Raw genomic sequence first — 25,911 nt, forward strand, 5'->3', positions numbered from 1 at the left:
CCCCTGGGTTTGTTGTCGAGGGGGTACTCTCCCGTCCCCCCTCGCCGAGTTTCTGGCTGGTGGCAGTGGATAGCACGGAAATATTCCACCGGAATATTTCCCAATGGGATTGCCCATTGATTTTAATGCACCACTTTTTGGTGCAATGTTAAAGATACCGCCGGTTTATTTATTTAATATAAATTCACCGGTTGGGATTTTTTGCCAGAACTCGCCGCCAAAGTAGCGTCTAGGTTCACTTCAGTAACCCTGAACCTGAGTCGAGCCTTTGTTCCACTTTTGGCGGGCTTCTGCACAGAAGCCCTCCAAAGTGGTGCCATTCTGTCTGGGTACCACAGGGGGTGCGGGAGGGGGTTTAGGCACCCTGGACTGAGTTGCCTTGCCAACTCATGTCGCACTCTGGTGTGATTGGCCCAAGTGGTGAGCCACCCCGCTCACCACTTAGCATGTTTGAGTGACAGCTAGGCTGTATGAATGGGGGATTGCTGCATAAAAGCAGGGTTTTTGGGACTGGTTCTGGAGAAGTCGCCACAGGACCTAAGAAGCCGAAGAGGGAGAAGCCGAGCCGACCTGCCAAGACGACACCACCGGTGGAGCCCTGCGGAACCGTCTCACCACTTTTCCCGACGACAGAGGAGATCTCCCGCCGGAGAGTCTTCTTCCCTTGACTGGTGGGGACAACCAGTTTCTGCCTTCTTTTCGCCGCCCTGAAGCATCTCGTGGCCGCCTTGCCTGTGCCAAGCACCCCGGCAACCGGGATACCACTTTTTACCTCAACCGCGAAAGAGGGGTAACATCCTTTTAACTGGAAAAACTCCACGGCTGGTTTCTTCCCTGGTAGTGCAACGACCTTCAGCTTTCCTCCACGACGAGATCTTCTCCTCCTCTGGACGACGCTGCGACTTGCACCCACTACTAGGAACAACTGCCCCCGCTGGAGGATCCTTTCCATTTTAAAGGTACTGTGTTCCGCCCGGCTTCCCTTGCCACCGATTGTACGGGGTAGATTTAGCCCCCGGCTCTCGACCCTGGGTAAGCCTGGGACACCCTAACTAAACTTTTCTTAGCTGGGAAAAACCTTTTCTACTCACCTGTAAAGACTTGTGACATTGTGTGATCTTGGGCATCTTTTTGCCTGGCTTTCCCTAGAGTGGGCCTGGCAACCGAACTTCCTTGCTCCTCAATAGACTGCCTTTCTACACTCACTGTGAATCTCTGAAAAGTGTTTTGCCTTGCTGTTTTCACTTCTTTTGCCTTTTCCCTCCCTTTTAACTAACTTGTTGGAGTGCCATCTAACGTTAAGCGCTCACCTCTGTTTGGAAATAAGTGGTGTTAACTTAGACTTGTCCAACAAATAACTAGGGATGTACATATGAGTGATAGTGACTGTGTTTTGACTTACTTACCTTTTCTGTGCTAGTGTAATTTATGAGTGTGTCTTTTAAATAAATAATTATATACTTTTACACCTAGCTCTGGTCAGTGTTTGCTTGTACTATTGTGCCTCTGTACCTATTACGTATGCTCTGTATACTGCTTAACTCTTCTTGAGGGAACTCTGACTGCTCAGCCACAGCTACCAGGTAAACCTGGCTGGTACAGACTGCTACCAAGTGAGTTTACTGCCAAACACCTGTAGTCTTAAATCTTTTGCAGTGGTCCCAGAGGGAACTGCACAGGTTTCTGCCTAACACTGGTGTACAGCGGTGGGATTTGTATTGAGCATACACTTTAGTGTACTTTTGAGATACCTTAGTGCAACTAACCACAAAGCTTAAGCACAAAAAGAAAAAGTCATATTCTAACCTGTCTACTATGGAAAGTTATAGTCAAGAGTTCCTTGCTACAAAAACTGCTGATTGTCTAAGACTTCTCTGTAAGCATAAGAATCTCATGACTAAAGGAAAGAAAATGGAGCTAATAGAAAGGTTGTTAGAAAACCAAAGTCTGGATGATGGTTCAGAGGAACCTAACATTCCAGCAAATGTAGAGAACAGCAATGATATTGATATTGAACAAAGTATTGGTGATCCTGGATCAGAACCAGAAGAGGAGGATGAAACTATTGTAGATGTTCCCTCTAGGCCTCCGTCTGCTCTACCAGCTGTACCTACTGGGCCTTTGCCAGGCCCCACATTTGGTCCTCAGTACTATGAACTGGAGAAAATGAAACTTGAATTAGAGTACAAGAAACTTAATGCTCAAACCGACAAAGAACTAAGGCTAAGAGAAATGGAGCTCAAGTATGAGCTAGAAATGAAGAAATTGTCTGTTGAGAATGCTTCTCTCTCTGGCTCCTCTAGAAGTTCCAGTCCTAAAAGACCCCGGATGCCTAAAGAATTGATTGGTATGTATGAGCCTAAGTTGGATGTGTTGGATTGGTTGTCTATGTTTGAGTATAATCATGGGCTCCAGAACATCACAAGTAATGAGTTACTCACCTGGTTGTTCTCTAGGCTTCCCCCTGTTGCGACTGATGCAGTAATGGAGTTGGGGGAGGAGGATAGGAAAGAGTATGAATGTGTGAAACTAGCTTTGATAGCTAGGTTTGGGAAGACCCCTTCCCAGTATCTTAAGAGGTTTAGAAGCCTCAAAAAGCATGATGGTACCCCTTGGGCTACCTGGGTGTGTGAAGGGTTGAAAAACTTAGAGGGATGGATTAAGGGTTACAAAGTGAACACTTATGAAGGAATGAGAAATCTTGTAATGATGGAGTCAATTTATGATGCCTGCTCTCCTGAGCTCAGACAGCACTTGGCTGACTCACGGGAATTAGATCCTAGAAAGCTAGCTAAGGCTGCTGACTTGTGGGTGGCCAACAGGGCTACTCACAAGGATTCTGGGGTAACTCAGAAGAAGGATGAGGGGAGACAGCCTAAGAAAGACTCCAAAGAGAATTCAAATAATCCCAATTCCAAAGAGGGCCCCAAACCATACCATAAGGGTAAGCCACCTGGGAAACCACAGCAGAGTAGTATACCTTCTGGTGCCAAACCAGAAGGAGGTCAGAACAAGCCTCCATTCCAAAGGGCCTTTGGATCCTGTTATGTTTGTAAGTCTACTGACCATGTGAAAGGAGATCCCAGATGTAAGGGTAAACCTTCAGGGGTCCAGCTTGTCTCCTTAGCCTTCGCTCCAGAGGAGGAAGTCCCTATGGCAAGTGGAAACTTTCTACTACTGGCTGATGAACCCACTGGAGTCTCAGCCAGTGTTTCTTTAGTCTCTCTGGGGTTGTGGGAACAACAGAATTTAGATGTCTATAATTCTATCCCGGATAATACTAAAGAGTATTATAAGGACAGTGTCCACGTGAATGGTCAGGAGGCTCCTGCCATCAGGGACACTGGGGCCAGCATAACTGTGGTGGATGAATCATTTTTCAAGGCAGAGGATGTTGCTAAGGCACCCAAATGCCTCACCAAGTTAGCTGGAGGGCCTGTGCAGATGTGTCCCCAGTTACCAGTTCTCATCCAGTGTAATGATATGGCTGTGAAGATACCTGTCAGCATACAATGTGAGGTACCAGGAAGGGTTCTGTTGGGTAATGACCTGAAAGCTCTTGGAGTTGTGTCACATACTCCCAGACCTCCTAGTAAAAGGTTACAGGAGCTCACCAAACCTGCAAGAGAGAAAACCCTGCGAGGTTTATCTCAGGAGATGATGACAGAAATCACTCCTCTTCCACTGGAGCAACTTACTGCAGTAACTACCAGATCAGGAGCAAAGGGGCAACCCAAGACTCCTAGAAAAAAACCTACAGCAAGCACTCAAGTGCTTCCAACAAGGACTTCCCCGAGGTTGTCCAAAGTTACACCTGTAACTCCACCTCCAGCTGAGGCTGTGAGGGAGGTACAACCCTGTCTGGTTGAACTAGACTCTGAAGAAGAGCTAGTAGGAGGCCCAGAACTTATTGGAGACCTGGACCCGGCTGACCATCCTGAGCTGCAGTCTTTACTGGCAGAAGGGGGACCCAGCAGGTCAGCTTTTCGTAAGGGGCAAAGAGAATGTCCAACTCTGGAGGGCCTTTGCCAACAGGCAGCTTCTCAGGCTGATGGGCAAGAGCCTGGGAAGTATAGGTTACACTGGGAAGATGGCCCCTTCTACAGTGAACCAACTGAATCTGAACCTGGAGCCTACCAACGCCTGGTAGTGCCCCAAGAGAACAGACAGCAGTTCTTGCAACTAGCCCACGAGATTCCTTTGGCTGGTCACTTGAGTTTCAAGAAGACCAAGGAAAGGCTCTCTCTCTACTTTTATTGGCCAAAGATGGGGGCTGAAGTAGATAGATATTGCAGGAGCTGCCACACCTGCCAGACTTCTGGTAAGGTGCGTTCCAAGAATGTGGCACCTTTAGTGCCTCTCCCAGTTGTGGGAGTCCCATTTGAGAGGGTAGGGATTGACATTGTTGGTCCCCTTGATCCCCCAACCTCCTCAGGCAACAGGTTTATCCTTGTTGTAGTAGACCATGCTACTAGGTACCCTGAGGCAATTCCTATGAGGACTGTTACAGCTCCGGCTGTAGCTAAGGCCCTCCTTGGTATTTTTTACCAGGGTTGGGTTTCCTAAGGAGGTGATCTCCGACAGGGGGTCAAATTTTATGTACCACTACATGAAAGCCATGTGGAAAACCTGCGGAGTTACCTACAAGTTCTCAACCGCATACCACCCTCAGACAAACGGGTTGGTAGAAAGGTTTAACAGAACCATGAAGAGCATGATAGGTGCTTTAGAAGAACCCCTTAAGAAGAAGTGGGACCTTCTATTGCCATGCCTTCTCTTTGCTTATAGAGAAGTCCCTCAGGAGGGAGTAGGTTACTCTCCCTTTGAACTTCTCTATGGCCATCCAGTCAGAGGCCCCTTGGCCCTGATTAAGGAGGGGTTGGAGAGTGCTCCTTCCCCCAAGCCAGTCAGAGTGACTGACTATGTGATAGGTCTCCGAAGGAGAATGTCACACATGATGGCAGAAGCAAATGACAACTTGAAAGCTGGACAAGCTCTGATCAAACATTGGCATGATCAGAAGGCTAACATGGTTGAGTTTACTCAAGACCAGCTAGTTCTAGTTATGCTCCCAACAAGGCAGAGGGCCTTGCAAGACAAATGGATGGGACCCTTCAAGGTTGTGGGGAAACTTGGAGAGGCCAACTATCTGGTGGATCTGGGCAAACCCAGGGAAGCTCCCAGAGTCTTCCACACCAACCGCCTCAAAGCCTACGTCTCTAGATCAGAAGTAGGAGCCTTGCTTCTAGCTTCATCAGAGGAGGAGGAGGAGAGTGAAGCTCTACCTGACCTCCTGAGAGGCTTACCTTTGGACGAAAAGGTTGAAGGAGTTAATCTCTCTTCAGATCTGACCCCTGAGCAACAGGAGGAGTGCAAAGCTATGTTAAATCAGTTTGCCCCCCTGTTCTCACTTTCACCAGGCTTTACCCCTTGGGGACAGCATGATATACTCACTGGTGACTGTCTGCCAGTCAAAAGCAGAGGATACAGGATGTCAGAACATGTCAGAACCCACATCAAAGGTGAGGTCAAGAAGATGCTTGATCTCGGGGTAATAGAGCCCTCTACTAGTCCATGGTCTAGCCCAGTGGTGTTAGTACCAAAAACAGGATCCAAAGAGTTGAGATTCTGTGTGGACTATAGAGCTCTTAATGCAGTCACCAAGACTGATGCCCACCCTTTGCCAAGGACAGATGAGTTGGTGGATAAACTTGGTGCAGCTAAGTACCTCAGCACACTGGACCTTACGTCAGGCTATTGGCAAATAGCCCTGACAGACCATGCCAAGGAGAAAACTGCATTTACTACCCCAGTTGGCCTATACCAATTCAAGGTTATGCCTTTTGGACTAAAGAATGCACCTGCAACATTCCAAAGGATGGTGAACCAAGTTCTAGCTGGGATGGAGGACTTCTGCATGGCATACTTGGATGACATTGCAGTCTTCAGCCACTCCTGGGAGGACCACGTGAACCACTTAGGACATGTTTTGCAGGCTCTTGAGCAGGCCAATCTGACCATAAAGGCAAGCAAATGCCAAATTGGACAGAGTAAAGTGGTCTACCTTGGACATGAGGTAGGAGGTGGTGAGATAAGGCCTTTGCTCAGCAAGATTGAAGCTGTGCAAAATTGGACAACACCTACTACTCAGACCCAGGTGAGAGCCTTCTTAGGCCTCACTGGGTACTACAGGAATTTCATTGAGAACTATGGGACCATAGCTTCTCCTCTGAATGTGATATCCTCTCCAAAATTCCCCAAGAAGGTCAAATGGAATGAGGAATACAATCAGGCCTTTGAAAACCTGAAGAAAGCTCTTTGCCAAGCTCCAGTACTCCGAGCTCCTGACTACCACCAACCTTTAATTGTACAAACTGATGCTTCCAATGTAGGTATAGGTGCAGTTCTTAGCCAACTGGATGAGAAGGGTAGGGAACACCCCATTTGCTTCATCAGTAGAAAACTGAAGGATCCTGAAACAAGGTGGGCAGCAATAGAAAAAGAATGCTTTGCTATTGTGTGGGCACTGAAGAAGTTTAGGCCATACTTGTATGGTTCTACTTTTGTCATTCAGACTGACCACCAACCCTTGAGATGGTTAATGCAAATGAAAGGGGAAAATCCAAAACTATTGAGATGGTCAATCTGCCTCCAGGGGTTTGATTTCACCATTGAGCACAGGTCAGGGTGTCACCATCAAAATGCTGATGGACTCTCTAGGATGTATGTCATCGACTAGAGGTATGAGGTTCATCCAGGAGTGGATTAAATCCTCCTGTCCCTTAGTCTGGGGGGGGCGAGTATTAGGGAGAATTCTCTGTTTAGGCTGAATTTCCTAACCTAGTGAGTCCCCCAGCAGCTTTGCTGGATTTTTGGGGTTTATTTTTTTCTCCTGCCAAGAGTGAGACTCTTTTACCCTCACTCTTGGGCATGACTTGAGAGTGTTTCTGTGACTTGCTATGCGCTTATGGGCTATGGGGTATTTTTTCCCCATAGGCTATCATTGGTTTTTGAATGTGTGTTACACAGCACCCTCAGTGCAGTAACACAGGGGTGTCATAGAGACCCCCAAACATAGACTCCACACCCTGGGACTGACTACTGTCTCCCTGGGTCTGTAAAGTCCCCATTGACTTTACTAGTCTTAACTTAGGAACTTAACCAGTACAAACCATCATACTGTTGAAGTACTGGTAGGGGCAATTAGATTGCCCCTGGGTTTGTTGTCGAGGGGGTACTGTCCCGTCCCCCCTCGCTGAGTTTCTGGCTGGTGGCAGTGGATACCACGGAAATATTCCACCGGAATATTTCCCAATGGGATTTCCCATTGATTTTAATGCACCACTTTTTGGTGCAATGTTAAAGATACCGCCGGTTTATTTATTTAATATAAATTCACCGGTTGGGATTTTTTGCCAGAACTCGCCGCCAAAGTAGCGTCTAGGTTCACTTCAGTAACCCTGAACCCGAGTCGAGCCTTTGTTCCACTTTTGGCGGGCTTCTGCACAGAAGCCCTCCAAAGTGGTGCCATTCTGTCTGGTTACCACAGGGGGTGTGGGAGGGGGTTTAGGCACCCTGGACTGAGTTGCCTTGCCAACTCATGTCGCACTCTGGTGTGATTGGCCCAAGTGGTGAGCCACCCCGCTCACCCCTTAGCATGTTTGTGTGACAGCTAGGCTGTATGAATGGGGGTTTGCTGCATAAAAGCAGGGTTTTTGGGACTGGTTCTGGAGAAGTCGCCACAGGACCTAAGAAGCCGAAGAGGGAGAAGCAGAGCCAACCTGCCAAGACGACACCACCGGTGGAGCCCTGCGGAACCGTCTCACCACTTTTCCCGACGACAGAGGAGATCTCCCGCCGGAGAGTCTTCTTCCCTTGACTGGTGGGGACAACCAGTTTCTGCCTTCTTTTCGCCGCCCTGAAGCATCTCGTGGCCGCCTTGCCTGTGCCAAGCACCCCGGCAACCGGGATACCACTTTTTACCTCAACCGCGAAAGAGAGATAACATCCTTTTAACCGGAAAAAGTCCACGGCTGGTTTCTTCCCTGGTAGTGCAACGACCTTCAGCAATCCTCCACGACGAGATCTTCTCCTCCTCTGGACGACGCCGCGACTTGCACCCACTACCAGGAACAACTGCCCCCGCTGGAGGATCCTTTCCATTTTAAAGGTACTGTGTTCCGCCCGGCTTCCCTTGCCACCGATTGTACGGGGTAGATTTAGCCCCCGAATCTCGAACCTGGGTAAGCCTGGGACACCCTAACTAAACTTTTCTTAGCTGGGAAAAACCTTCTCTACTCACCTGTAAAGACTTGTGACATTGTGTGATCTTGGGCATCTTTTTGCCTGGCTTTCCCTAGAGTGGGCCTGGCAACCGAACTTCCTTGCTCCTCAATAGACTGCCTTTCTACACTCACTGTGAATCTCTGAAAAGTGTTTTGCCTTGCTGTTTTCACTTCTTTTGCCTTTTCCCTCCCTTTTAACTAACTTGTTGGAGTGCCATCTAACGTTAAGCGCTCACCTCTGTTTGGAAATAAGTGGTGTTAACTTAGACTTGTCCAACAAATAACTAGGGATGTACATATGAGTGATAGTGACTGTGTTTTGACTTACTTACCTTTTCTGTGCTAGTGTAATTTATGAGTGTGTCTTTTAAATAAATAATTATATACTTTTACACCTAGCTCTGGTCAGTGTTTGCTTGTACTATTGTGCCTCTGTACCTATTATGTATGCTCTGTATACTGCCTAACTCTTCTTGAGGGAAGTCTGACTGCTCAGCCACAGCTACCAGGTAAACCTGGGTGGTACAGACTGCTACCAAGTGAGTTTTCTGCCAAAAACCTGTAGTCTTAAATCTTTTGCAGTGGTCCCAGAGGGAACTGCACAGGTTTCTGTCTAACAGCGGCAACAGGGCAGGAATTGAATTTTGGTTCTCCTGCAGTCCATTCGCTACACTAGAATCTCCGGTGATTGGCGGCACGAGGGCAGGAATTGAATGTTGGCTCTCCTGCAGTCCACTCGCTAAACTAGAGTCTCCGGTTACTGGTGGCAGCAGGGCAGGAATTGAATGTTGGTTCTCCTGCAGTCCATTTGCTACACTACAGTCTCTGTTGACTGGCGGCAGTAGGGCAGGAATTGTATGTTGGCTCTCCTGCAGTCCATTCGCTACACTAGAATCTCTGGTGACTGGTGGCAGCAGGGCAGGAATTGAATGTTGGCTCTACTGCAGTCTGTCGGCTACAGTAGACTCTCCAGTGACTGGCGGCAGCAGGGCAGGAATTGAATGTTGGCTCTCCTGCAGTCCATGTGCTACACTACAGTCTCCAGTGACTGACAGCAGCAGGGCATGAATTGAATGTTGGCTCTCCTGCAGGCTATCCGCTACACTAGAATCTCCGGTGACTGGCGGCAGCAGGGCAGGAATTGAATGTTGGCTCTACTGCAGTCCGTCCGCTACACTAGAGTCTCTGTTGACTGGAGGCAGCAGGGCAGGAATTAATATTGGCTCTCCTGCAGTCCATTCACTACACTAGAGTCTCTGGTGACTGGAGGCAGCAGGGCAGGAATTCATTGTAGGTACTCTTGCAGCCCATTGCCTACACTAGAATCTCTAGAGACTGGCGGCAGCAGGGCTGGTATGTAATGTGGGTTCTTCAGCAGTCCATTCGCTACACAAGAATCTCTGTGACTGGCGGCAGCAGTGTATGAATTGAATGTTGGCTCCGTCCGCTACACGAGAGACTCCGGTGACTGGCTGCAGCAGGGCTGGAATTGAATTTTGGTTCTCCTGCAGTCCATTCGCTACACTAGAATCTCCGGTGACTTGCGGCACGAGGGCAGGAATTGAATGTTGGCTCTCCTGCAGTCCACTCGCTACACTAGAGTCTCTTGTTACTGGCGGCAGCAGGGCAGGAATTGAATGTTGGTTCTCCTGCAGTCCGTTCGCTACACTACAGTCTCTGGTGACTGATGGCAGCAGGGCAGGAATTGAATGTTGGCTCTCCTGCAGTCCATTTGCTACACTAGAATCTCTGGTGACTGGTGGCAGCAGGGCAGGAATTGAATGTTGGTTCTCCTGCCGTCCATCCGCTACACTAGAGTCTCCGGTGACAGGCGGCAGCAGGGCAGGAATTGAATGTTGGCTCTACTGCAGTCCGTTCGCTACACTACAGTCTCTGGTGACTGGCGGCAGCAGGGCAGGAATTTAATTTTGGTTCTCCTGCAGTCCGTCGGCTACAGTAGACTCTCCAGTGACTGGAGACAACAGGCCAGGAATTGAATGTTGGCTCTCCTGCAGTCCATCCGCTACACTACAGTCTCTGGTGATGGGCGGCAGCAGGGCAGGAATTTAATGTTGGCTCTCCTGCAGTCCGTCCGCTACACTAGAGTCTCTGGTGACTGGCGGCAGCAGGGCAGGAATTGAATGCTGGCTCTACTGCAGTCTGTCCACTACACTAGAGTCTCCAGTGACTGGCGGCAGCAGGGCATGAATTGAGTGTTGGCTCTCCTGCAGGCTGTCCGCTACACTAGAGTCTCCGTTGACTGGCGGCAGTAGGGCAGGAATTGAATGTTGGCTGTACTGCAGTCCGTCCGCTACACTAGAGTCTCTGGTGACTGGAGGCAGCAGGGCAGGAATTAATATTGGCTCTCCTGCAGTCTATTCACTACACTAGAGTCTCTGGTGACTGGAGGCAGCAGGGCAGGAATTGAATGTAGGTACTCCTGCAGCCCATTGCCTACCCTAGAATCTCCGGTGACTGGCGGCAGCAGGGCATGAATTGAATGTTGGCTCTCCTGCAGTCCATTCAACTGCACTAGAGTCTCCGTTGACTGGCGGCAGCAGGGCAGGAATTTAATGTTGGCTCTCCTGCAGTCCATCCGCTACACTACAGTCTCCCGTGACTGGTGGCAGCGGGGCAGGAATTGAATTGTGGCTCGCCTGCAGTCCATTCGCTGCACTAGAGTCTCCGGTGACTGCCAGCAGCAGGGCAGGAATGGAATGTTGGCTCTCCTGCAGTCCATTTGCTACACTAGAGTCTCTGGTGACTGGTGGCAGCAGGGCAGGAATTGAATGTTGGCTCTACTGCAGTCCGTTCGCTACACTACAGTCTCTGGTGACTGGAGGCAGCATGGCAGGAATTTAATGTTCGTTCCCCTGCAGTCTGTCGGCTACAGTAGACTCTCCAGTGACTGGCGGCAGCAGGGCAGGAATTGAATGTTGGCTCTCCTGCAGTCCATCTGCTACACTACAGTCTCCAGTGACTGACGGCAGCAGGGCATGAATTGAATGTTGGCTCTCCTGCAGGCTATCCGCTACACTAGAGTCTCCGGTGACTGGCGGCAGCAGGGCGGGAATTGAATGTTGGCTCTACTGCAGTCCGTCCGCTACACTAGAGTCTCTGTTGACTGGAGGCAGCAGGGCAGGAATTAATATTGGCTCTCCTGCAGTCCATTCACTACACTAGCGTCTCTGGTGACTGGAGGCAGCAGGGCAGGAATTGAATGTAGGTACTCCTGCAGCCCATTGCCTACACTAGAATCTCCGGTGACTGGCGGCAGCAGGGCAGGAATGGAATGTTGGTTTTCCTGCAGTCCATTCGCTACACTAGAGTCTCCGCTGACTGGCAGCAGCAGAGCAGGAATGGAATGTTGGTTTTCCTGCAGTCCATTCGCTACACTAGAGTCTCCCGAGACTGGGGCAGCAGCAGGGCAGTAATTTAATGTTGGTACTCCTGCAGTCCATTTGCTACACTAGAGTCTCTGGTGACTGGGGCAGCAGGGCAGGGCAGGAATTGAATGTTGGCTCTCCTGCAGTCCATTCGCTACACTTGTGTCTCCGGTGACTGGGGCAGCAGCAGGGTAGGAATTGAATGTTGACTCGCCTGCCGTCCATTTGCTACACTAGAATCTCTGGTGACTGGCAGCAGCAGGGCAGGAATTGAATGTTGACTCTCCTGACGTCCATTTGCTACACTAGAATCTCCGGTGACTGGCTGCAGCAGGGCAGGAATTAAATGTTGGCTCTCCTGCAGTCCATCCGCTACGCTACAGTCTCCCGTGACTGGTGGCAGCGGGGCAAGAATTGAATGGTGGCTCTCCTGCAGTCCATTCGCTACACTAAAGTCTCTGGTGACTGGGGCAGCAGCAGGGTAGGAATTGAATGTTGGTTCTCCTGCAGTTCATCCGCTACACTAGAGTCTCCGGTGACTGGCGGCAGCAGGCCAGGAATTGAATGTTGGCTCTCCTGCAGTCCATTCGCTACACTAGAGTCTCAGTGACTGGCGGCAGCAGGGAAGGAATTGAATGTTGGCTCTCCTGCAGTCCATTCGCTACACTAGAATCCACGGTGACTGGAGGTAGCGGGCAGGAATTGAATGTAGGTACTCTTGCAGCCCATTGCCTACACTAGAATCTCTAGAGACTGGCGGCAGCACGGCTGTTATGTAATGTGGGTTCTTCAGCAGTCCATTTTCTACACAAGAATCTCTGTGACTGGCGGCAGCAGGATATGAATTGAATGTTGGCTCTCCTGCAGTCCTTCCGCTACACTAGAGTCTCCGGTGACTGGCGGCAACAGGGCAGGAATTGAACTTTGGTTCTCCTGCAGTCCATTCGATACACTAGACTCTCCGGTTACTGGCAGCACGAGGGCAGGAATTGAATGTTGGCTCTCCTGCAGTCCACTCGCTACACTAGAATCTGGTGACTGGAGGCAGCAGGGCAGGAATTAATATTGGCTGTCCTGCAGTCCATACACTACACTAGTATCTCTGGTGACTGGAGGCAGCAGGGCAGAAATTGAATGTAGGTACTCCTGCAGCCCATTGCCTACACTAGAATCTCCGGTGACTGGCGGCAGCAGGGCATGAATTGAATGTTGGCTCTCCTGCAGTGAATTCAACTACACTAGAGTCTCCGGTGACTGGCGGCAGCAGGGCAAGAATTTAATGTTGGCTCTCCTGCAGTCCATCCGCTACACTACAGTCTCCCGTGACTGGCAGCAGCAGGGCAGGAATGGAATGTTGGTTTTCCTGCAGTCCATTCGCTACACTAGAGTCTCCGGTGACTGGGGCAGCAGCAGGGCAGGAATTGAATGGTGGCTCTCCTGCAGTCCGTCCGCTACACTAGAGTCTCCGGTGACTGGCAGCAGCAGGGCAGGAATTGAATGTTGGCTCTCCTGCAGTCTGTCCGCTACACTAGAGTCTCCAGTGACTGGCGGCAACAGGGCAGGAATTGAATTTTGGTTCTCCTGCAGTCCATTCGCTACACTAGAATCTCCAGTGATTGGCGGCACGAGGGCAGGAATTGAATGTTGGCTCTCCTGCAGTCCACTCTCTACACTAGAGTCTCCGGTTACTGGTGGCAGCAGGGCAGGAATTGAATGTTGGTTCTCCTGCAGTCCGTTCGCTACACTACAGTCTCTGGTGACTGGCGGCAGTCGGGCAGGAATTGAATGTTGGCTCTCCTGCAGTCCATTCGCTACACTAGAATCTCTGGTGACTGGTGGCAGCAGGGCAGGAATTGAATGTTGGCTCTACTGCAGTCCGTTCGCTACACTACAGTCTCTGGTGACTGGCGGCAGCAGGGCAGGAATTTAATGTTCGTAACCCTGCAGTCTGTCGGCTACAGTAGACTCTCCAGTGACTGGCGGCAGCAGGGCAGGAATTGAATGTTGGCTCACCTGCAGTCCATCTGCTACACTAGAGTCTCCGGTGACTGGCGGCAGCAGGGCAAGAATTTAATGTTGGCTCTCCTGCAGTCCATCCGCTACACTACAGTCTCCCGTGACTGGGGCAGCAGCAGGGCAGGAATTGAATGTTAGCTCTCCTGCAGTCCATTCGCTACACTAGAGTCTCAGTGACTGGCGGCAGCAGGGAAGGAATTGAATGATGGCTCTGGTGCAGTCCATTTGCTACACTAGAGTCTCTGGTGACTGGCGGCAGCAGGGCAGGAATTGAATGTTGGCTCTCCTGCAGTCCATTCGCTACACTAGAATCCACTGTGACTGGAGGTAGCGGGCAGGAATTTAATGTAGGTACTCTTGCAGCCCATTGCCTACACTAGAATCTCTAGAGACTGGCGGCAGCAGGGCTGGTATGTAATGTGGGTTCTTCAGCAGTCCATTCACTACACTAGAATCTCCGGTGACTGGAGGCAGCAGGGCAGGAATTGAATGTAGGTTCTCCTGCAGTCCGTCCGCTACACTAGAGACTCCGGTGAGTGGCGGCAGCAGGGCTGGAATTGAATTTTGGTTCTCCTGCAGTCCATTCGCTACACTAGAATCTCCGGTGACTTGCGGCACGAGGGCAGGAATTGAATGTTGGTTCTCCTGCAGTCCATTCACTACACTAGAATCTCTGGTGACTGGAGGCAGCAGGGCAGGAATTGAATGTAGGTTCTCCTGCAGTCCGTCCGCTACACTAGAGTCTCCGGTGACTGGCGGCACCAGGGCATGAATTGAATGTTGGTTCTCCTGCAGTCCGTCCACTACACTAGAGTCTCTGGTGACTGGCGGCAGCAGGCCAGGAATTTAATGTTGGTTCTCCTGCAGTCCGTCTGCTACATTAGAGTCTCCGGTGACTGGGGCAGCAGCAGGGCACGAATTGAATGTTGGTTCTCTTGCAGTCCATTCACTACACTAGAATCTCTGGTGACTGGAGGCAGCAGGGCAGGAATTGAATGTAGGTTCTCCTGCAGTCCGTCTGCTACATTAGAGTCTCCGGTGACTGACGGCAGCAGGCCAGGAATTTAATGTTGGTTCTCCGCAGTCCGTCCGCTACACTAGAGTCTCCGGTGATTGGCGGCAGCAGGCCAGGAATTGAATGCTGGCTCTCCTGCAGTCCATTCGCTACACTAGTGTCGCCGGTGACTGGGGCAGCAGCAGGGCAGGAATTGAATGTTGGTTCTCCTGCAGTCCGCCCGCTACACTAGAGCCTCCGGTGACTGGCGGCAGCAGGCCAGGAATTTAATGTTGGTTCTTCTGCAGTCCATTTGCTACACTAGAATCTCTGGTGACTGTCGGCAGCAGGGCAGGAATTGAATGTTAGCTCTCCTGCAGTCCATTCGCTACACTAGAGTCTCAGTGACTGGCGGCAGCAGGGACGGAATTGAATGTTGGCTCTATTGCAGTCCATTCGCTGCACTAGATTATCTGGTGACTGGCGGAAGCAGGGCAGGAATTGAATGTTGGCTCTCCTGCAGTCCATTCGCTACACTAGAATCTCTGGTGACTGGTGGCAGCAGGGCAGGAAGCAGGAATTGAATGTTGGTTCTCCTGCCGTCCATCCGCTACACTAGAGTCTCTGGTGACTGGCGGCAGCAGGGCAGGAATTGAATGTTGGCTCTCCTGCAGTCCATCTGCTACACTACAGTCTCCCGTGACTGGCAGCAGCAGGGCAGGAATGGAATGTTGGTTTTCCTGCAGTCCATTCGCTACACTAGAGTCTCCGCTGACTGGCAGCAGCAGGGCAGGAATGGAATGTTGGTTTTCCTGCAGTCCATTCGCTACACTAGAGTCTCCGGTGACTGGCAGCAGCAGGGCAGGAATGGAATTTTGGTTTTCCTGCAGTCCATTCGCTGCACTAGAGTCTCCGGAGACTGGGGCAGGAGCAGGGCAGTAATTTAATGTTGGTACTCCTGCAGTCCATTTGCTACACTAGAGTTTCTGGTGACTGGGGCAGCAGGGCAGGGCAGCTATTGAATGTTGACTCGCCTGCCGTCCACTTGCTACACTAGAATCTCTGGTGACAGGCAGCAGCAGGGCAGGAATTGAATGTTGACACTCCTGCCGTCCATTTGCTACACTAGAATCTCCGGTGACTGGCGGCAGCAGGGAAGGAATTGAATGTTGGCTCTTCTGCAGTCCATCCGCTATGCTACAGTCTCCCGTGACTGGTGGCAGCGCGGCAAGAATTGAATGGTGGCTCTCCTGCAGTCCATTCGCTACACTAGTGTCTCCGGTGACTGGGGCAGCAGCAGGGCAGGAATTGAATGTTGGTTCTCCTGCAGTCCGTCCGCTACACTAGAGTCTCCGGTGACTGGCAGCAGCAGGGCAGGAATTGAATGTTGGTTCTCCTGCAGCCCGTCCGCTACACTAGAGTCTCTGGTGACTGGCGGCAGCAGACCAGGAATTTAATGTTGGTTCTTCTGCAGTCCATTTGCTACACTAGAATCTCCGGTGACTGGCAGCAGCAGGGCAGGAATTGAATGTTGGTTCTCCTGCTGTCCGCCCGCTACACTAGAGCCTCCGGTGACTGGCGGCAGCAGGCCAGGAACTTAATGTTGGTTCTTCTGCAGTCCATTTGCTACACTAGAATCTCTGGTGACTGTCGGCAGCAGGGCAGGAATTGAATGTTAGCTCTCCTGCAGTCCATTCGCTACACTAGAGTCTCAGTGACTGGCGGCAGCAGGGACGGAATTGAATGTTGGCTCTATTGCAGTCCATTCGCTGCACTAGATTATCTGGTGACTGGCGGAAGCAGGGCAGGAATTGAATGTTGGCTCTCCTGCAGTCCATTCGCTACACTAGAATCCACGATGACTGGTGGCAGTAGGGCAGGAATTGAATGTTGGCTCTCCTGCAGTCCATTCGCTACACTAGAATCTCTGGTGACTGGTGGCAGCAGGGCAGGAAGCAGGAATTGAATGTTGGTTCTCCTGCCGTCCATCCGCTACACTAGAGTCTCCGGTGACTGGCGGCAGCAGGGCAGGAATTGAATGTTGGCTCTCCTGCAGTCAATCTGCTACACTACAGTCTCCCGTGACTGGCAGCAGCAGGGCAGGAATGGAATGTTGGTTTTCCAGCAGTCCATTCGCTACACTAGAGTCTCCGGTGACTGGCAGCAGCAGGGCAGGAATGGAATTTTGGTTTTCCTGCAGTCCATTCGCTGCACTAGAGTCTCCGGAGACTGGGGCAGGAGCAGGGCAGTAATTTAATGTTGGTACTCCAGCAGTCCATTTGCTACACTAGAGTTTCTGGTGACTGGGGCAGCAGGGCAGGGCAGGAATTGAATGTTGACTCGCCTGCCGTCCACTTGCTACACTAGAATCTCTAGTGACAGGCAGCAGCAGGGCAGGAATTGAATGTTGACACTCCTGCCGTCCATTTGCTACACTAGAATCTCCGGTGACTGGCGGCAGCAGGGAAGGAATTGAATGTTGGCTCTTCTGCAGTCCATCCGCTATGCTACAGTCTCCCGTGACTGGTGGCAGCGCGGCAAGAATTGAATGGTGGCTCTCCTGCAGTCCATTCGCTACACTAGTGTCTCCGGTGACTGGGGCAGCAGCAGGGCAGGAATTGAATGTTGGTTCTCCTGCAGTCCGTCCGCTACACTAGAGTCTCCGGTGACTGGCAGCAGCAGGGCAGGAATTGAATGTTGGTTCTCCTGCAGCCCGTCCGCTACACTAGAGTCTCTGGTGACTGGCGGCAGCAGACCAGGAATTTAATGTTGGTTCTTCTGCAGTCCATTTGCTACACTAGAATCTCTGGTGACTGGCGGCAGCAGGGCAGGAATTGAATGTTAGCTCTCCTGCAGTCCATTCGCTACACTAGAGTCTCTGGTGACTGGCGGCAGCAGGGCAGGAATTGAATGTTGGCTCTCCTGCAGTCCATTCGCTACACTAGAATCCATGGTGACTGGAGGTAGCGGGCAGGATTTGAATGTAGGTAGTCTTGCAGCCCATTGCCTACACTAGAATCTCTAGAGACTGGCGGCAGCAGGGCAGGAATTGAATGTTGGTTCTCCTGCAGTCCATTCACTACACTAGAATCTCTGGTGACTGGAGGCAGCAGGGCAGGAATTGAATGTAGGTTCTCCTGCAGTCCGTCCGCTACACTAGAGTCTCCGGTGACTGGTGGCAGCAGGCCAGGAATTTAATGTTGGTTCTCCTGCAGTCCGTCCGCTACACTAGAGTCTCCAGTGACTGGCGGCAGCAGGCCAGGAATTTAATGTTGGTTCTTCTGCAGTCCATTTGCTACATTAGAGTCTTCCAGAGACTGGGGCAGCAGCAGGGCACGAATTGAATGTTGGTTCTCCTGCAGCCCATTCACTACACTAGAATCTCTGGTGACTGGAGGCAGCAGGGCAGGAATTGAATGTAGGTTCTCCTGCAGTCCGTCCGCTACATTAGAATCTCCGGTGGCTGGCAGCAGCAGGCCAGGAATTTAATGTTGGTACTCCTGCAGTCCTTCCGCTACACTAGAGTCTCCGGTGACTGGCAGCAACAGGGCAGGAATTGAATTTTGGTTCTCCTGCAGTCCATTCGATAAACTAGTCTCTCTGGTTACTGGCAGCACAAGGGCAGGAATTGAATGTTGGCTCTCCTGCAGTCCACTCGCTACACTAGAGTCTGATGACTGGAGGCAGCAGGGCAGGAATTAATATTGGCTCTCCTGCAGTCCATTCACTACACTAGTATCTCTGGTGACTGGAGGCAGCAGGGCAGAAATTGAATGTAGGTACTCCTGCAGCCCATTGCCTACACTAGAATCTCCGGTGACTGGCGGCAGCAGGGCATGAATGGAATGTTGGTTTTCCTGCAGTCCATTCGCTACACTAGAGTCTCCGCTGACTGGCAGCAGCAGGGCAGGAATGAAATGTTGGTTTTCCTGCAGTCCATTCGCTACACTAGAGTCTCCGCTGACTGGCAGCAGCAGGGCAGGAATGAAATGTTGGTTTTCCTGCAGTCCATTCGCTACACTAGAGTCTCCGGTGACTGGCAGCAGAAGGGCAGGAATGGAATGTTGGTTTTCCTGCAGTCCATTCGCTGCACTAGAGTCTCCGGAGACTGGGGCAGCAGCAGGGCAGTAATTTAATGTTGCTACTCCTGAAGTCCATTTGCTACACTAGAGTCTCTGGTGACTGGGGCAGCAGGGCAGGTATTGAATGTTGACTCGCCTGCCGTCCACTTGCTACACTAGAATCTCTGGTGACAGGCAGCAGCAGGGCAGGAATTGAATGTTGACACTCCTGCCGTCCATTTGCTACACTAGAATCTCCGGTGACTGGCGGCAGCAGGGAAGGAATTGAATGTTGGCTCTTCTGCAGTCCATCCGCTATGCTACAGTCTCCCGTGACTCGTGGCAGCGGGGCAAGAATTGAATGGTGGCTCTCCTGCAGTCCATTCGCTACACTAGTGTCTCCGGTGACTGGGGCAGCAGCAGGGCAGGAATTGAATGTTGGTTCTCCTGCAGTCCGTCCGCTACACTAGAGTCTCCGGTGACTGGCAGCAGCAGGGCCGGAATTGAATGTTGGTTCTCCTGCAGTCCGTCCGCTACACTAGAGTCTCTGGTGACTGGCGGCAGCAGGCCAGGAATTTAATGTTGGTTCTTCTGCAGTCCATTTGCTACACTAGAATCTCTGGTGACTGGCGGCAGCAGGGCAGGAATTGAATGTTAGCTCTCCTGCAGTCCATTCGCTACACTAGAGTCTCAGTGACTGGCGGCAGCAGGGCAGGAATTGAATGTTGGCTCTGGTGCAGTCCATCTACTACACTAGAGTCTCTGGTGACTGGCGGCAGCAGGGCAGGAATTGAATGTTGGCTCTCCTGCAGTCCATTCGCTACACTAGAATCCATGGTGACTGGAGGTAGCGGGCAGGATTTGAATGTAGGTACACTTGCAGCCCATTGCCTACACTAGAATCTCTAGAGACTGGGGGCAGCAGGGCAGGAATTGAATGTTGGTTCTCCTGCAGTCCATTCACTACACTAGAATCTCTGGTGACTGGAGGCAGCAGGGCAGGAATTGAATGTAGGTTCTCCTGCAGTCCGTCCGCTACACTAGAGTCTCCGGTGACTGGCGGCAGCAGGCCAGGAATTTAATGTTGGTTCTCCTGCAGTCCGTCCGCTACACTAGAGTCTCCGGTGACTGGCGGCAGCAGGCCAGGAATTTAATGTTGGTTCTTCTGCAGTCCATTTGCTACATTAGAGTCTTCCAGAGACTGGGGCAGCAGCAGGGCACAAATTGAATGTTGGTTCTCCTGCAGTCCATTCACAACATTAAAATCTCTGGTGACTGGAGGCAGCAGGGCAGGAATTGAATGTAGGTTCTCCTGCAGTCCGTCCGCTACATTAGAGTCTCCGGTGACTGGCGGCAGCAGGCCAGGAATTTAATGTTGGTTCTCCTGCAGTCCGTCCGCTACACTAGAGTCTCCGGTGGCTGGCGGCAGCAGGCCAGGAATTGAATGGTGGCTCTCCTGCAGTCCATTCGCTCTGGGGCAGCAGCAGGGCAGGAATTGAATGTTGGTTCTCCTGCAGTCCGCCCGCTACACTAGAGCCTCCGGTGACTGGCGGCAGCAGGCCAGGAATTTAATGTTGGTTCTTCTGCAGTCCATTTGCTACACTAGAATCTCTGGTGACTGTCGGCAGCAGGGCAGGAATTGAATGTTAGCTCTCCTGCAGTCCATTCGCTACACTAGAGTCTCAGTGACTGGCGGCAGCAGGGAAGGAATTGAATGTTGGCTCTCCTGCAGTCCATTCGCTGCACTAGATTATCTGGTGACTGGCGGAAGCAGGGCAGGAATTGAATGTTGGCTCTCCTGCAGTCCATTCGCTACACTAGAATCCACGGTGACTGGTGGCAGTAGGGCAGGAATTGAATGTTGGCTCTCCTGCAGTCCATTCGCTACACTAGAATCTCTGGTGACTGGTGGCAGCAGGGCAGGAAGCAGGAATTGAATGTTGGTTCTCCTGCCGTCCATCCGCTACACTAGAGTCTCCGGTGACTGGCGGCAGCAGGGCAGGAATTGAATGTTGGCTCTCCTGCAGTCCATTTGCTACACTAGAATCTCTGGTGACTGGCGGCAGCGGGGCAGGAAATGAATGTGAGCTCTCCTGCAGTCCATTCGCTACACTAGAGTCTCAGTGACTGGCGGCAGCAGGGCAGGAATTGAATGTTGGCTCTGGTGCAGTCCATCTACTACACTAGAGTCTCTGGTGACTGGCGGCAGCAGGGCAGGAATTGAATGTTGGCTCTCCTGCAGTCCATTCGCTACACTAGAATCCATGGTGACTGGAGGTAGCGGGCAGGATTTGAATGTAGGTACTCTTGCAGCCCATTGCCTACACTAGAATCTCTAGAGACTGGCGGCAGCAGGGCAGGAATTGAATGTTGGTTCTCCTGCAGTCCACTCACTACACTAGAATCTCTGGTGACTGGAGGCAGCAGGGCAGGAATTGAATGTAGGTTCTCCTGCAGTCCGTCCGCTACACTAGAGGCTCCGGTGACTGGCGGCAGCAGGCCAGGAATTTAATGTTGGTTCTTCTGCAGTCCATTTGCTACACTAGAGTCTCCGGTGACTGGCGGCAGCAGGCCAGGAATTTAATGTTGGTTCTTCTGCAGTCCATTTGCTACATTAGAGTCTTCCAGAGACTGGGGCAGCAGCAGGGCACGAATTGAATGTTGGTTCTCCTGCAGTCCATTCACTACACTAGAATCTCTGGTGACTGGAGGCAGCAGGGCAGGAATTGAATGTAGGTTCTCCTGCAGTCCGTCCGCTACATTAGAGTCTCCAGTGACTGGCGGCAGCAGGCCAGGAATTTAATGTTGGTTCTCCTGCAGTCCGTCCGCTACACTAGAGTCTCCGGTGGCTGGGGCAGCAGCAGGGCAGGAATTGAATGTTGGTTCTCCTGCAGTCCGCCCGCTACACTAGAGCCTCCGGTGACTGGCGGCAGCAGGCCAGGAATTTAATGTTGGTTCTTCTGCAGTCCATTTGCTACACTAGAATCTCTGGTGACTGTCGGCAGCAGGGCAGGAATCGAATGTTAGTTCTCCTGCAGTCCATTCGCTACACTAGAGTCTCAGTGACTGGCGGCAGCAGGGAAGGAATGAATGTTGGCTCTCCTGCAGTCCATTCGCTGCACTAGATTATCTGGTGACTGGCGGAAGCAGGGCAGGAATTGAATGTTGGCTCTCCTGCAGTCCATTCGCTACACTAGAATCCACGGTGACTGGTGGCAGTAGGGCAGGAATTGAATGTTGGCTCTCCTGCAGTCCATTCGCTACACTAGAATCTCTGGTGACTGGTGGCAGCAGGGCAGGAAGCAGGAATTGAATGTTGGTTCTCCTGCCGTCCATCCGCTACACTAGAGTCTCCGGTGACTGGCGGCAGCAGGGCAGGAATTGAATGTTGGCTCTACTGCAGTCTGTTCGCTACACTACAGTCTCTGGTGACTGGCGGCAGCAGGGCAGGAATTTAATGTTGGTTCTCCTGCAGTCCGTCGGCTACAGTAGACTCTCGAGTGACTGGCGGCAGCAGGGCAGGAATTGAATGTTGGTTCTCCTGCCGTCCATCCGCTACACTAGAGTCTCCGGTGACTGGCGGCAGCAGGGCAGGAATTGAATGTTGGCTCTCCTGCAGTCCATTCAACTACACTACAGTCTCCGGTGACTGGCGGCAGCAGGGCAGGAATTTAATGTTGGCTCTCCTGCAGTCCATCCGCTACACTACAGTCTCCCGTGACTGGCAGCAGCAGGGCAGGAATGGAATGTTGGTTTAACTGCAGTCCATTCGCTACACTAGAGTCTCCGGTGACTGGCAGCAGCAGGGCAGGAATGGAATGTTGGTTTTCCTGCAGTCCATTCGCTACACTAGAGTCTCCGGTGACTGTCAGCAGCAGGGCAGGAATGGAATGTTGGTTTTCCTGCAGTCCATTCGCTGCACTAGAGTCTCCGGAGACTGGGGCAGCAGCAGGGCAGTAATTTAATGTTGGTACTCCTGCAGTCCATTTGATACACTAGAGTCTCTGGTGACTGGGGCAGCAGGGCAGGGCAGAAATTGAATGTTGGCTCTCCTGCAGTCCATTCGCTACACTTGTGTCTCCGGTGACTGCAGCAGCAGCAGGGCAGGAATTGAATGTTGACTCGCCTGCCGTCCACTTGCTACACTAGAATCTCTGGTGACAGGCAGCAGCAGGGCAGGAATTGAATGTTGACACTCCTGCCGTCCATTTGCTACACTAGAATCTCCGGTGACTGGCGGCAGCAGGGCAGGAATTGAATGTTGGCTCTTCTGCAGTCCATCCGCTACGCTACAGTCTCCCGTGACTGGTGGCAGCGGGGCAGGAATTGAATGTTGGTTCTCCTGCAGTCCGTCTGCTACACTAGAGCCTCCAGTGACTGGCAGCAGAAGGGCAGGAATTGAATGTTGGTTCGTTCTCCTGCAGTCCGTCTGCTACACTAGAGCCTCCAGTGACTGGCAGCAGCAGGGCAGGAATTGAATGTTGGTTCTCCTGCAGTCCGCCCGCTACACTAGAGCCTCCAGTGACTGGCAGCAGCAGGGCAGGAATTGAATGTTGGTTCTCCTGCAGTCCGTCCGCTACACTAGAGTCTCCAGTGACTGGCGGCAACAGGGCAGGAATTGAATTTTGGTTCTCCTGCAGTCCACTCGCTACACTAGAGTCTCCGGTTACTGGTGGCAGCAGGGCAGGAATTGAATGTTGGTTCTCCTGCAGTCCGTTCGCTACACTACAGTCTCTGGTGACTGGCGGCAGTAGGGCAGGAATTGAATGTTGGCTCTCCTGAAGTCCATTCGCTACACTAGAATCTCTGGTGACTGGTGGCAGCAGGGCAGGAATTGAATGTTGGCTCTACTGCAGTCCGTTCGCTACACTACAGTCTCTGGTGACTGGCGGCAGCAGGGCAGGAATTTAATATTCGTTCCCCTGCAGTCTGTCGGCTACAGTAGACTCTCCAGTGACTGGTGGCAGCAGGGCAGGAATTGAATGTTGGCTCTCCTGCAGTCCATCTGGTACACTACAGTCTCCAGTGACTGACGGCAGCAGGGCATGAATTGAATGTTGGCTCTCCTGCAGGCTATCCGCTACACTAGAGTCTCCGGTGACTGGCAGCAGCAGGGCAGGAATTGAATGTTGGCTCTACTGCAGTCCGTCCGCTACACTAGAGTCTCTGTTGACTGGAGGCAGCAGGGCAGGACTTAATATTGGCTCTCCTGCAGTCCATTCACTACACTAGAGTCTCTGGTGACTGGAGGCAGCAGGTCAGGAAATGAATGTAGGTACTCCTGCAGCCCATTGCCTACACTAGAATCTCTGGTGACTGGCGGCAGCAGGGCAGCAATGGAATGTTGGTTTTCCTGCAGTCCATTCGCTACACTAGAGTCTCCGGTGACTGGCGGCAGCAGCAGGGCAGGAATTGAATGTTGGTTCTCCCGCAGTCCGTCCGCTACACTAGAGTCTCCGGTGACTGGCAGCAGCAGGGCAGGAATTGAATGTTGGTTCTCCTGCAGTCCGTCCGCTACACTAGAGTCTCTGGTGACTGGCGGCAGCAGGCCAGGAGTTTAATGTTGGTTCTTCTGCAGTCCATTTGCGACACTAGAAACTCTGGTGACTGGCGGCAGCAGGGCAGGAATTGAATGTTAGCTCTCCTGCAGTCCATTCGCTACACTAGAGTCTCAGTGACTGGCGGCAGCAGGGAAGGAATTGAATGTTGGCTCTGGTGCAGTCCATCTACTACACTAGAGTCTCTGGTGACTGGCGGCAGCAGGGCAGGAATTGAATGTTGGCTCTCCTGCAATCCATTCGCTACACTAGAATCCATGGTGACTGGAGGTAGCGGGCAGGATTTGAATGTAGGTACTCTTGCAGCCCATTGCCTACACTAGAATCTCTAGAGACTGGTGGCAGCAGGGCAGGAATTGAATGTTGGTTCTCCTGCAGTCCATTCACTACACTAGAATCTCTGGTGACTGGAGGCAGCAGGGCAGGAATTGAATGTAGGTTCTCCTGCAGTCCGTCCGCTACACTAGAGTCTCAGGTGACTGGCGGCAGCAGGCCAGGAATTTAATGTTGGTTCTCCTGCAGTCCGTCCGCTACACTAGAGTCTCCGGTGACTGGCGGCAGCAGGCCAGGAATTTAATGTTGGTTCTTCTGCAGTCCATTTGCTACATTAGAGTCTTCCAGAGACTGGGGCAGCAGCAGGGCACGAATTGAATGTTGGTTCTCCTGCAGTCCATTCACTACACTAGAACCTCTGGTGACTGGAGGCAGCAGGGCAGGAATTGAATGTAGGTTCTCCTGCAGTCCGTCCGCTACATTAGAGTCTCCGGTGGCTGGCAGCAGCAGGCCAGGAATTGAATGGTGGCTCTCCTGCAGTCCATTCGCAACACTAGTGTCGCCGGTGACTGGGGCAGCAGCAGGGCAGGAATTGAATGTTGGTTCTCCTGCAGTCCGCCCGCTACACTAGAGCCTCCGGTGACTGGCGGCAGCAGGCCAGGAATTTAATGTTGGTTCTTCTGCAGTCCATTTGCTACACTAGAATCTCTGGTGACTGTCGGCAGCAGGGCAGGAATTGAATGTTAGCTCTCCTGCAGTCCATTCGCTACACTAGAGTCTCAGTGACTGGCGGCAGCAGGGAAGGAATTGAATGTTGGCTCTCCTGCAGTCCATTCGCTGCACTAGATTATCTGGTGACTTGCGGAAGCAGGGCAGGAATTGAATGTTGGCTCTCCTGCAGTCCATTCGCTACACTAGAACCCACGGTGACTGGTGGCAATAGGGCAGGAATTGAATGTTGGCTCTCCTGCCGTCCATCCGCTACACTAGAATCTCTGGTGACTGGTGGCAGCAGGGCAGGAAGCAGGAATTGAATGTTGGTTCTCCTGCCGTCCATCCGCTACACTAGAGTCTCCAGTGACTGGCGGCAGCAGGGCAGGAATTGAATGTTGGCTCTACTGCAGTCCGTTCGCTACACTACAGTCTCTGGTGACTGGCAGCAGCAGGGCAGGAATTTAATGTTGGTTCTCCTGCAGTCCGTCGGCTACAGTAGACTCTCCAGTGACTGGCGGCAGCAGGGCAGGAATTGAATGTTGGCTCTCCTGCAGTCCATTCGCTACACTAGAATCTCTGGTGACTGGTGGCAGCAGGGTAGGAATTGAATGTTGGTTCTCCTGC

This window comes from Ambystoma mexicanum, chromosome 13 (assembly GCF_040938575.1).
Source record: "Ambystoma mexicanum isolate Mex_15411 chromosome 13, UKY_AmexF1_1, whole genome shotgun sequence".
In the NCBI taxonomy this organism is placed as follows: Eukaryota; Metazoa; Chordata; class Amphibia; order Caudata; family Ambystomatidae; genus Ambystoma; species Ambystoma mexicanum.